This window comes from Cydia strobilella, chromosome 2 (genome assembly GCF_947568885.1).
Source record: "Cydia strobilella chromosome 2, ilCydStro3.1, whole genome shotgun sequence".
Classification (NCBI taxonomy): domain Eukaryota; kingdom Metazoa; phylum Arthropoda; class Insecta; order Lepidoptera; family Tortricidae; genus Cydia; species Cydia strobilella.
The window spans coordinates 2,556,681-2,569,997 of record NC_086042.1 but is presented as its reverse complement, the minus strand read 5'-3'; the positions used below and the strand labels follow the sequence as shown (position 1 = coordinate 2,569,997).

The 13,317-nt window shown below is 39.6% G+C and overlaps 1 protein-coding gene across 1 annotated transcript in view; it reads left to right on the top strand.

The window, feature by feature from the left end:
- Window positions 1–684: 684 nt before the first annotated feature.
- LOC134755385 (cadherin-87A) overlaps window positions 685–13,317 on the top strand; it is a 59,245-nt gene continuing 46,612 nt past the window's right edge. The window contains exon 1 of the mRNA XM_063691939.1: window positions 685–1,024. The gene's annotated coding sequence lies outside the window, so the exon portion shown is untranslated. The remainder of the gene's footprint in view (window positions 1,025–13,317) is intronic.

Here is a 13,317-nt window from a genome sequence, read left to right as displayed (position 1 = left end):
CGGGGTTTGAACCCGCGACCTCCGGATTGAAAGTCGCACGCTCTTACCGATAGTCCAGCAGCGCTTCTCCTCTCTCCTTACACAAAACACATAAAAAATCCGGTTCGAAGGACCATTACATACTTTTCTTACTGTCATTAAGTAAATGTCATTATATCATCATGTGGTGGCAATAAATAACTAGCCTAAACTCCTTACACCGTGTAGCAAAAAATCCGGTCCGAAGGACCAATACCCAATACATACTTTTCTTAAATCTAAATTATTACCAAATTATTACATTCTTGATAATTATGTCGTCATTATCGACGATAACGGTAGTGACCGATCAAAGGATGTTGTGTATCTTATTTCGATAATTGATTTGTTGTAATGTTTTTATTCTTAACCTCCATCTGGCGGCAGTTTAACAAATGTACGACTTTTACTTTCATTCTAAATATTTGATTAGCATGCCATCTAGCAATGTTCTGCCAAACTAATAAAGAAAGTCGATGGAGAGAAAGGGACTGCCCGTCGTGGCGTTGTCGTTTCAAGCTTATTCCATAGATGGCGCTAACAACGCTAATTAGGTTAAATTGCAATAACCGTAACGTTGTTTATCCTTCTCGCTCTCGCAGTTAACTATCACCGATGAAAGAGACAAAAACTCAGTGTCAATGTATCGTAACGTAAACATTTCTGTTAGTTGCGAGTCAGGTTCCACGGCGACGGGTATGGTACCACGAATTCAACGTGTTTAAATAAAGTTATCACGAAATACAATACGATATATCCGGTAAATGTTTTACTAAACAGTGTTTCAAGTTTTAAAACAGTGTTCAGTGTTATTTTAAGCTGATTTGTGTGTGTTTTTAAGTGATGCAGCCGAGTTTTTGTAATACTAACGGTAATAGTGCCTCGTGAACTTTGTCTGAATTTTAAGACACACCTAGTGGCTTTTGATGTCTGGTTTTTGTTGAAACACAAAAGAAACAGGATGTAACAGAGCACGTGTTATTTTTACTCACAACTAGATTTAACGGTGAGTAACTACACTAACTACTCAATTTCGCAATAGTCTAGTCAACCGAGATTTTTAACCCAAATCTTTGCGAATTCCTAATAACTTTAGAACTTTACTTGAGTAAATAGGTATGTAATTAGGATTTACAGCTGTTAACCAGCTGGATGACTAACTTTAGACCTTAATTAGGTTTACTCATGGTACACTTAATTAATTGCGAAGTTCCAAGAGCAAGTTTAACTAACCTAACCCTATCGCACATAAAATTAAAGAAAAAAAACATCCTCGCAAAGGCAATCACCCATGCAGCCAATTATTTTTTTTAAACATAAACTTCTTTTATAGGTATGAGTTATTTTTATCGGGGCGTGTATGAACGTCAGTTATTATAGAGTTTTAATATAGTTGGTCAAACCAAATTGGCAGTAAATAAAAACAAAAAAAAACTAAACATCCTTTTTTCTTTTGGGTGCTAGTACTAGTGTAAGACAAAGATAGTATGATTCTCTCTGTCTATGTTTGAAATGAGACAGTCCTTTGACGAACTATTTACTATATTATAGTTTTATCAGCTTTTTACACGTCTGGCATGCCATTTAGTCAAATGGCCTTGCTTAAAGGTCTGCCATTCTCCAGCCGTTTGTCACGCACGTTGTTTAGATGTCGACAATGCAGGATTATGAATCATTTATATATACAAGGTGCGAATAAGTTTCGTACCGATTTTGGGGTATGGGATTCTTAAAAACCGGCCAAGTGCGAGTCGGACTCGCGCACGCACGAAGGGGTACGGAACCCTATTACGCAAAAAAACGGCAAAAAATAACATTTGTTATATGGGAGCTCCACTTAAATATTTATTTTATTCTGTTTTTAGGGTTCCGTATCCAAAGGGTAAAAACGGGACCCTATTACTGAGACTCCGCTGTCCGTCTGTCACCAGGCTGTATCACATGAACCGTGATAGCTAGACGGTTGAAATTTTCACAGATAATGTGTTTCTGTTGCCGCTATAACAACAAATACTAAAAAGTACGGAACCCTCGGTGCGCGAGTCCGACTCGCACTTGGCCGGTATTTAGTATTTTTTGTTATAGCGGCAACAGAAATACATCTGTGAAAATTTCAAGCCTGGTGACAGAAGGACAGACAGATAGCGGAGTCTTAGTAATAGGGTCCCGTTTTTACCCTTTGGGTACGGAACCCTAAAAATAGAATGTAAAGGGTCGACAAAGCGCAAATAACACCCCTGGACTTGCAGGCGTCCGTGGGACATTGTTACCGCGTACTATCAGACGCCAGGCGGGCCGTATGCTTGTTTGCCACTGGTGAAGGTCGCGGGAATTCGGTGGATGCGAGCGGCACAGGATCGGTCGGAGTGGCGAGCCTTGGGGGAGGCCTATGGCCAGCAGTGGACGACTATCGGGTGACATGATGATGATGAAACTTGGCCTGCCCAGTTTTGTGCCAAGTTCCACTCGTCACACTGCGCTTGATTTCTTCACACCCTTTATGGCTGTGCTGCGACGCATAGAATCCTAAATCGATGTTTAATTGTCTTCATGGTTGGTGGTTAACCAACTGACTCGTATCATTAAAATGTGCATTGCATAATGTTCAGAAAAAGTTGTCTCAATTTTTCAGACTCCGCTGTCTGGCTGTCACCAGGCTGTATATCATGAACCATGATAGCTAGACAGTTGAAATTTTCACAGATGATGTATTTCTGTTGCCGCTATAACAACAAAAACTGAATAAAATAAATATTTAAGTGGGGCTCCCATACAACAAACGTGTTTTCTTTTGCGTTGGTACAGAACCCTTCGTGCGCGAGTACGACTCGCATTTGGCCGGTTTTTTTTGCGTAATGATGCGGAACCCTTCGTGCGCGAGTTCGACTCTCACTTGGCCGGCTTTTTTTGCGTAATGGTACGGAACCCTTCGTGAGTCCGACTCGCACTTGGCCGGTTTTTTAGGTTTGTGATCCATGTCGTTAAGACGAAAGTGAACGGCTGCGCGAAATCGTCTTCATACAAACGTAAATATTTTGACACAATTATCAACCACAGCTATGCCTAGATGCCTCTTCGTTTGATTTTTTTTATCTATCATATGAGTTCGGGTCGAATCTAAATATTTTAATGGAATTTGTTTTTCGCTCCTAATTCTTATAATAATAAAAAAATAGAAAATAAGCTATAGTTAATACACATTTAATTATGTTAAACGATTTTCCATAATAACCTCTTGAGTATGTAGTTAGGGTAAACTTATGCGGGTATAATAATAGTATACGTATGAAAAAATGAAAAAAATGAAAAAAAGATCAAAGAATCAAAGATAGATATAAGTTGCATTAAATTACAAATTCCTGTGCTGTATGCGGGAATCGAGGACTTCAAGCTGCAAGCTAATATTTAAGAAACCATTTATTGCCACACAAAAAAAATCTGATAGTTTACAAAATATAACATTAAAAAAAATTGCATGCGCGGCAAAACGAACGGGTATATGCTGCGTCAGCCATTTCATTACAAATTGTTTGGCTGGTTTTCAGTCCGTCCCCTTCACTGAACCACATTGATTATGTATGTGGGTTAAAGGAATTATTAACAGTGTTAGCTTGTATGTACAATTATAGTATAAAATAAAAACTACCCGATTAACTTTTTTAAACAATGCCCTTTCAATGACCATCAACTTAAGGTCCACAGACCTTACAATAAATGGCATGCAATTTTAGATAATTGCTGGCCTAGTAGGAGCTAGGAGCAACGAATTCATTCGATCAATCAAATGTCGCAATGTATTTCAAATCGCATGCGATTATCTGTGACGTTTGTAGAGGCCATTGTCATTACATAAGTACTCGTATAATTAGTTAATTGCCTAACTGTCATTTGTCACTGGTCATTATCATAGGAATCTGCTAATTTTAGCCGCGTGTTTAAACTCCAAACTAGCCTAATTAAAGGCTAATGACTAGAGATGCGTATCATACACAGATGCCTGTATGCAGGGGGCCATTTCTCGAACGGTATTAGACTAATATTATTAGTCCACGCACTGTCCGATCGTATGGGTTACCATGGCAACACACTAAAAATATTAGACTAATACCGTTCAAGAAATGGGCCCCAGCACGCCTGTCGCATATAACATACTCGTAAGCATAGAGTAACTTATACTAGAGCGGTACTGTCATAGTAAATTTTGTAACCCCAGTAAATTCACTGCCATCTGTCGACACACTTTAAAACTAAAAATGAAAATTTATAAAAATACGATAAAATGTATTTAAATATGGATAGATGATTTTTTTTATTTGCATTAATTATTTTTATGATTTTGACCCATGTTCTTTCACTGATATGCGTTAAAATTGTTAAATAACAAACGAAACCGTCAATGCCATCTATACGACAGTAAGCCAAAGCTAGTAGCGCCCTCTGAACGAGAATCAAATTTTCTTAATTTTCGAGGCACGTTTTTTCCTTAGACTGTATCCATCTATTACGGAGTTATATCTATCTTTGCTCGTAACTCGTAAGTATGTTATTGCTACCGTAAATGTCAAAAATCGGGGCAGCAACATCGATTTTGACATATGCGACAGGAATGCAGTCGGAAGCTCGGAAGTAATGTCGCGCTGTACTGCTGCAGGAAACATAAAATATGTAGTTATTTTCGATACAAGTGCGGAAAAGAGGAAATTCGAAACGAGTGGCGAATTACCTTTTCGCACGTGTATCGTACAATCGTTTTACAGTACATATGGCCTTTTAAACTTTCGACATATGCACGAAAAGTGCTCTTTACGTACTAGTGCGAGAAAGTAGCACCATATGTACTGTAATAGGTATTTTATATATATTAAGTTTGACTGTCGCAAATGTCAATCGATTTTACTGGCCGGATTTTTGCGGCAGCAATGTCGCGCCACATTACTGCGCGCTGTAGTCTGAATCCGACGGTAAGCCAACAGGGTAATAATTTTGAAATAACTTTCTGATAACTAACCGACACAACAAGGCGACAATAAGTCTAACCAAACCTTGCAAAATATACATTTTACCTCCAAACCTATTCCACTCTAAAATAACCCTTATCATTTAGCAATAAGGAATATATTCATCTGTTATCACACACAAGGTGTATATTATGTAGCACTGACGCTCCATTCTCCAAAAGTCGTATAGGACTTAAGGACTTAAGGTTGTTAAGGTCATTCTAGACTTGTAGGGTAGTAATGACACGTTATCCGGTTGTAGTGGAAAGCAGCTGAACCCTAGGTCAGCTATAATTATGATTTAAGATCTGTATCGGTCTATAGAATACTGTTATCTACATAAGTGGACTGTAAGGCGGAGAACAAACTAAAGCTTAATTTCATAGCCTGTCATAATTATACACTGTTTTTTCAACCCTTTGCCATATTCTACAAAGTGAATATACAGCATGAATATACAGCCGGTCAACCACTTCAGATTGCTAAACTCCGCCTCCCATAGGCATAACCAAGGATGCATTTTGGATTCCTTATCTTAGTTTGCAAATGCCGGCCGCCACGAGACAATGGACTGCAATAAACTTTACCTGGAGCTAACTTTTTTTTTCGACACCCACATTGTTAAGTGCTATGCTATCGGTCATCACTTTGATGATATCGCCTGACCATCTGCAAGACGTTTAAACGATTTTTGCCCTTAAGGTGGTTCACCGCCAATGTCCTAGATTGTACATACAAATACAAATAGTTTATTATCATAAAAGTTGTTTACATGTGTAATATATATATATATATATATATATATAATATATATAATATATCCGTCAGACTCCAAACTAGGCTGAGCCTGTATCTTGGAAGTCTGCGAGAGCGATACATTACATAATTATGTAATGTATGTGTCACGTTGAACAACTTTTATATGTAGGTACTTATGGCACCAACCCCGGAATGATTGAAAGTAAAAACCTAGGAAGAGCTCTCAAGTAGGGTTGTCAAACGTCAAGACTTCCCCTGATATGTCAGGATTTTGGGACCTTTGACAGGATTGTGAGTTGGCTCGCCAATTGAACCTCAACTAACAACTAGAAGCTAGCTAAAAGGCCTAAAAGTTTGGAAATGGGTAGAGAAAAAGGAAGGTTATGCTACAAGCTACAGCAGTGGCAGCATGGTTGCATTTATATCGCCTGGCGGATTTCATATTGTAGCCCCTCGGAAAAACCTCGGCTCATATTCCACAGCCGAAGCGTCCGCGGGAGGAAATTCCTCTTAAGCCGCACAGTACGCGACTGGTTCTAGGGTGTGAGGATGAACACCCTGCCGACGACTCCCTGCCTTCTGTTACTAATGTGACTTTTATGACCATCTCACAACACAAATCAATATCAAATTTACAAGCTTCGAATGGCTCTAATAATCTCGACATGGTTAAAGTTGCATAAGGCGTTAGGCCGGTTTATCAAACTGGTTGCAGTGCTAGCACCAATCAATCTACTAAGAATGCTGTACGAATTTTAGATGCAGACGACCTACATTTTTAAAGATTAAAGTACATGACTAAATCTGTCATAATCGACAAACGACAAACGAAAAGAAAAAACCGGCCAAGTGCGAGTCGGACTAATAAACAGGGGGCTCTTGTGCTGCCCCCTACAGTTCATTCACGCTCCCTATACTCGTATTGGCAGTCGACATCCGCTATATGTGACGTTTTCAATCGAAAGGTACCACATTGTCGCTTAACATAAGGACGAAAATTGCTTGTATACGAAAAACCTGTCTGTAGGCCTTATGGCAAGCGACAATGTGGTACCTTTTGCTTGAAAACGACACATATATCTAAAAAGTACGGCTATCATCAGTTTGGCACTGACATAAACGGTAACGTGAAGGTAACTTACTTTCTAAGCATCTCGCTCTTACTGACATATTAGTGCGAGCGAGATGTATAGAAAGTAAATTACGTAGACTAGAGTATACGTCAGTTTTGACATTGTCAGTGACTCATGGTACGGGTACAGTATGCATATAGGCAGTGTTACGTTCCTTATCACCGAATAAGAAAAGTAAACGCATATCCATTTGCGAAGTAGGATATCCAGCCCTTCCTGGTCCGTCGACGTTCCATAAGAACTTGTTCTGCGATTAAAGGCATTAAGACGTGATCGTTTATACTATGATAGCTTTAGATTATAAATAATTGTACTAGACTGGATAGCTGAGGATTATAGCGAATACTATACGGGTTGCGCAAGTTGCACATTGCATGACCAAAAAAGTTGGCAACATACCTACTTTAGAAAAAAATAACAATTTATAAAGGATTTTCGATTTTAGAAAATAATTTTTAGGTGTGCTTTAGGTATGGCAAAGTGGCCAAATTTAATGAAATATACGTGTTTGTTGCCCTTCCACACAAATACAAAAACAAAATGTAGAACTGTATTGTCAAGTAATAAAGTATATATTGTAGGTATATAAAATACATATGAAAAATATATCCCAATTCTCAGCCAAAACTTTGACTTTACATTGACATTTCGCGCTACAAGGCGTCAATAGATATGGGGCTTCTGTTGCCTATAGTGTCTACAGTTTAACACACACTCTATTCTGGTTAATATGGTATATGGATGGTATTGATAAAGAAAGGATCGCAATCTCTTATGGCAGAATTGTTGTAAAAGTGACCGCGTTAAGCTTTAAATAATAGTTCCTAATCTCTCCGGTGGCGCTAGTTAGGCTCTGGGACATGAGTATAACATGAACCATATAAGGCAACAAATAACCCGACCAAATTACGTAGGTTGTTTTTGGTAGTATTTCGGTGTATGGTGGCGCCGCCTAATTACTGTTTTTTGATGGACACTTTTCATACATAGAGATTTGGCTCCTTTATACAGTCTCCATGATATGGTAATTAAACAATCACGTAGGTAATCACAGTGACGTAATCAAAATTATGTATGTTACTTTAAAACGTGATTAAAATGAATTAACGCCACAGACGCTCTAATCAAGAGGGTTCTATCTTGCACACAACATGCACATCAAGGTTAACTGCATTCTTGCGATCATACGAACGTTAGCAACACAACATAGAACAGAGGGTCTTTCGCGAACCACGTTCGACGTGTTGCCTCTCTGTCGCACTTGTGAATTCGTACGTAAGTGTGACAGGGAGGCAACACGTCGAACGTGGTTCGCGGTATATGATAATATTAGTGGGGAAGAGGCGTGAAACAGCCAGGTTTTGCAGGACTCATTTATTATATCATCATATCAGCCTTTTATCGCCCATTGCTGAGTATAGGTACGCCACTTATCCCGGTCCTGAGCAAATCTCATCCAGAAGTGACCCGCAGTCTTCCGAATGTCGTCCACCTAACGAACATAATGGAACCAATGGAAGTTAGAAACAACAATAGCACGTAAGTGATCCTTCCCACTGACGTCCAGCTTTTTGCGGGTGCGGTTTTCTGCAGGATCCACTTTTCTGTAGTATGCGTGCAGTATCCCGCAAACAGAATGCTCGTTTCGCTGTGCCCGAAGTTCGGGCACAGCGAAAGAAAACGATCTTTTTGCGGGTACGGTTTTCTGCTGGATCCCATTTTAGTAGTATATGTGCTACTATAGTAAAGTTCACACGAGCATTCTGTTTGCGGGATACTGCACGCATACTACAGAAAAGTGGATCCTGCAGAAAACCGCACCCGCAAAAAGCTGGACGTCAGTGGGAAGGATCACTTACGTGCTATTGCAATACTTTTACAAGTGTAGGTACCGAGCACTTTTGTGGATTCCAACAGGTACGCCAAAAGGTATTGATAACTGCGTATTGTTCGAAGGCGCTTTCGTTTTTCTTCCTTTCTCCGTACAATGGCGATAATGTTTCATAACGACACCTTTGTATTGAAATGACGATTTTGGCATATTTTATGTAACTACTATTGAAAAGTTTTCAAACACTGTTCCGTGTTCCGTCTGCAAAACAAACGAGTCGCAGGTGATTCTTTTGGCAGAGTAATGTTTGCAGTATATCTTATTCACAAAGTGTATTTTGTAAATGTATGGCCTCACATAATCGCAGATGGCAATGGCAGTGCATTTTACTTCAGTTAACCTCAGTACTTTTCAAGTAAATGCGAAACCGTATCTGTCTGTCTGACTGACTGTCTGTCTGTCTGTTACCTCTTCACGCTTCGCTGAACCGATTTAGTTAAAATTTGGTATAGAGATAGTTTGAGTCTCGGGAAAGGACAGGGTAGTTTTTATCTCAGAAGTCATCCTTTAAGGGGGTGAAAAGGGGGGTGGGAGATTGTATGGGGAATCAATAAAAAGCAGATTGGATAAAAATTAAGCTACCCAAACTATTAACTCCACGCAGACGAAGTCGCTGGCAAAACTAATAGGAAAGAATTATTCACGAAAAACGACATTCGAAATTCCATTGTCTGCCTCTCTATTACTATTGCTAACTTGAGATAGCGAAAGGTAACAATTTTTTTTAAATGTAAGGTACTATTAACTTAATGATAAGCGTAAAGATTATTAATTCAGCTATTTTACGGCCAAAACCGGTTTGGTGTCAACCATTGGGTATGTATGTAAACAAGTTTCGTATCCGCAAAGGACGGTCGTTGGTCTCAAATGTAGCCGGTTGGCGGTTGTACTGTGTGAAGTGTTTAATGGAACTTCATATTTGTGGTAATTAAACTACCGAGTTTTTTAACGGGTATGGTATTCCGTATCATACGATTTAAGCAAAAATCGCACTGAACTGAAAAACAAAACGTTAACAATTGTTGCGAATTTCCTATTTTTCGCACTTACTAATGTACTACATAGAGTATTATGTCATCGAACGTCAAAGCTTTGAAATTTCTACCGATACTAAGCCCCGGTATTCCATGGTAATTGCATGCTGTTTTTGATAGGTGGATAAGTTTAGAAGTAGTAAATCTTATTCTTATTCATAACTATTAGGTACTCGTATTTTTCCTAGAAGCCCAAATATTACCAAATACTATTAAGAAACTAATAATTAACAAATGACTGCAGTCTTAGATAAGGTAGATAAGCCTTCGTTCACAGAATAGCGTGTTCGCAACTGAGCAAACCGTCAACCACACGATGTTTACAAATAGGTAACCCGCTTCCCAGCGTTATTGTAAACCGCCGAGGTATAAACTACTAATACTACTAATACTAATACTCGCAGTCATTCTCATAAGGTCTCAAGTCAACCAGTGTAACATTAGTCTAGAAAACCAATTTTGTTAGCAAAAAAGGCGGAAAATTTAAAAAATCCAACCAGCCGTTTGGCTAAGATAGAGACACTTTTACTTGGGTCGTAAGGTCCAACTTCCCCGCCAAGAAAATTATGTAGGAATATGTTTTGGTAAAGTTCTCGCGACAAAGCTCGAAAAAGTAAAGCGTTGGGAATAGCTACTCTGCTGCAGATCCGAGATAATGGTATTATAATTAAATATGTCGCTTTTACAACGTTTAGCTACGTGTTAGCCGATACCTACGTTAAGATTAATAAAAAGTTAAAAACGGTAACTGGTAACCGAAGAGTTGGCGGCTTCCTCGCACAACGTATCAGCATTGCGATACAGCGAGGAAGTGCCACCAGCATCCTTGGTACAATGCCTCAAGGGCCTATTTTAGATTTAAGCTAGTTATTAATTTCGTTAACGTAGAACCACTGTATATATCTTGTATGTAAATAAAGAGTTAAAACGGTTAATAATATAAAGAAATTCAGCGCAGTCCTTTTTGTTTTCTTCGCTCTTGATTTTTTTTTTATACTACGTCGGTGGCAAACAAGCATACGGCCCGCCTGATGTTAAGCAGTCTCCGTAGCCTATGTACGCCTGCAACTCCAGAGGAGTTACATGCGCGTTGCCGACCCTAACACTCCTCTCCCTCGAGCTCTGGCAACCTTACTCACCGGCAGGAACACAACACTATGAGTAGGGTCTATAGTGTTATTTGGCTGCGGTTTTCTGTAAGGTGGAGGTACTTCCCCAGTTGGGCTCTGCTCTAGATCTGGAATGACATCCGCTGTCCTGTGCCCTACCACACAAAGCGAGATGTCATTCGCAGTGCCCATACCTCTCTTTTGGACATAGTTTAAGGACATACCCGGGTCCGGACGTAGTTTATGGACATACCCGGGTCCTGATTCTAAATATACCTACATCTGCGAAGTTTAAAGTATTGCGTTGGCCTGGGTATAGCTCGAAATCCTCAAGTGAGAATAGTGAGATGTTCTCATAAGATGGTTGTTGTTGTGAAGTTTTAAACTACCTAGACATTTGCCGGGCAGCAATGTGACACATATAGATATAGTATAGGCTGTATGAGTCATACAGCCATCTTATTAGGTCCAAGGTGGGTCTACGGTGGGTCCACGTCTCTTCCGTTATGTACGCAAAGTTAGGGTCTATTAAATCTTAATTTACCGATTGAGGGTTTTCGCTTAAACAGGTAGGTTCTCCTTGTCTATTAAGCGGAGACAACATTTGTTTTAAAATATGTGTAATAAGTGACATTCAGATGTAAAACTGCAGCTGCATTACTGTTGCGGCGTCGTTATTGCCGCCAGTTTATCTATAAATTTTCTTGATAAAATTAGTCCCACATGAAATAAAACTATGAAAACGGACGAACTAGTCCCACATTTTATAAAAAAGGCAGCCGCGGCCATGACGTCGCTCAATAATGCAGTTGGAGTTAAAATCCAAACGTCACCTTAAGACTTAGGTAAGGTAAGACTCTACAACAGTAGTATTCAGATGTTCGTGAGCACCAAACCACACAATAAACCTTTTTTCCATGAGAATTATCTAATTGCACCTCAACCGTTAGATTTTCATGTAACACTCCGCAGCGCCTGCGCACAGGAGCATAAAAACGCTTGCGTCACGCTTATACAAGATGTTAACCAACCTAAGTATAAGTTTTAGTTGCGAGTGTAATCACACTTTGCTTGCGGGATATTTAACGCGCGTGTGATAGTTGATTTAACTCCCACGAGAGTAATGACCATACTTAGACAGGCTCAGGTCCCAAGTTGGTCGCTGTGAGCAAAACATGGCCAAATGGAGACTGCTTCGTAGCCCCTCGACTCAATGTACCTTCGACACCGCACCAAAAACCATGGCGCATCTACTGGCGTGTCCCGCATGCCCGCATCGGTACTCAAAGCTGGATCTGAGGGACGCGACAGCAACACCACTGCCAACTGGGCATCCATCGTATGAGAAAACCAGCCAAGTGCGAGTCGGACTCGCGCATGAAGGGTTCCATACATTTACGCAAAAAACGGCAAAAAATCACGTTTGTTGTATCGGAGCCCACTTAAATATTTATTTTCTTCTATTTTTAGTATTTGTTGTTATAGCGGCAACATAAATACATCTGTAATAATTTCCACTGCCTGGTGACAGACGTACAGACAGACAGACAGCGGAGTCTTAGTAATAGGGCCCCGTTTTTACCTTTGGGTACGGAACCCTAAAAAGGAACCCCGAGACGAAAAGAAGAAGAAGCAATTAACACATCTTTATATACAAACGCTATGTAAAAATGTCGTTAGCGCGATGTAGAACTCTCCATATTTAGTACACCGCCATCTACCGACCTATTGAGTAAACTTTGTACTAACAACCAGTTTCGGAACGGGTGCCTATCTCGTCGCCTAATAATTGATTGTCCTAATGTAATGTTACGCACACATTGTCCTAATGTAATGTTACGCATACAACTCTTTTCGCATATTTTTTCTTCAGCTGAAACAGAAAGTATTTTCGAAATGTTTTGCATAGGTTGTGTAGAATAGGTAGTACTATTAGTTATTCTGTGGAATAGGTTAGGTTAGGTTAGGTTTGTTTTATAATTTTTCAGAAATGTGAATAGTTTCAGCACAATAGCAATTATGCGAAATGAGTTTTATGCGTAACATTACATTAGGATCATCAATTATAATGCGACCCAATATAGACCCTTTTCGGAACGCCTTGAAACAATATATAGACCACATAAGATTGCGTGTCGCTCTAATCCACTTCATTGTTCTCCCTAATCGGTTACACCTACGATCCCATTGTCCGCTGCAATGGCTTCTGATCTGACTGTACTTTCTCTATAACTTTACGGTTTAGGGTGGACATTAACTTTAAGCAAAGGTACCTATTGCGTAATCTATGCGGTTTAGAGGAGTTTCCTTCCTTTCGTTATGAAATGAAATACCTGCTGTGGTTTTAGCACAGAATAAGTACTAGTATTATCATAC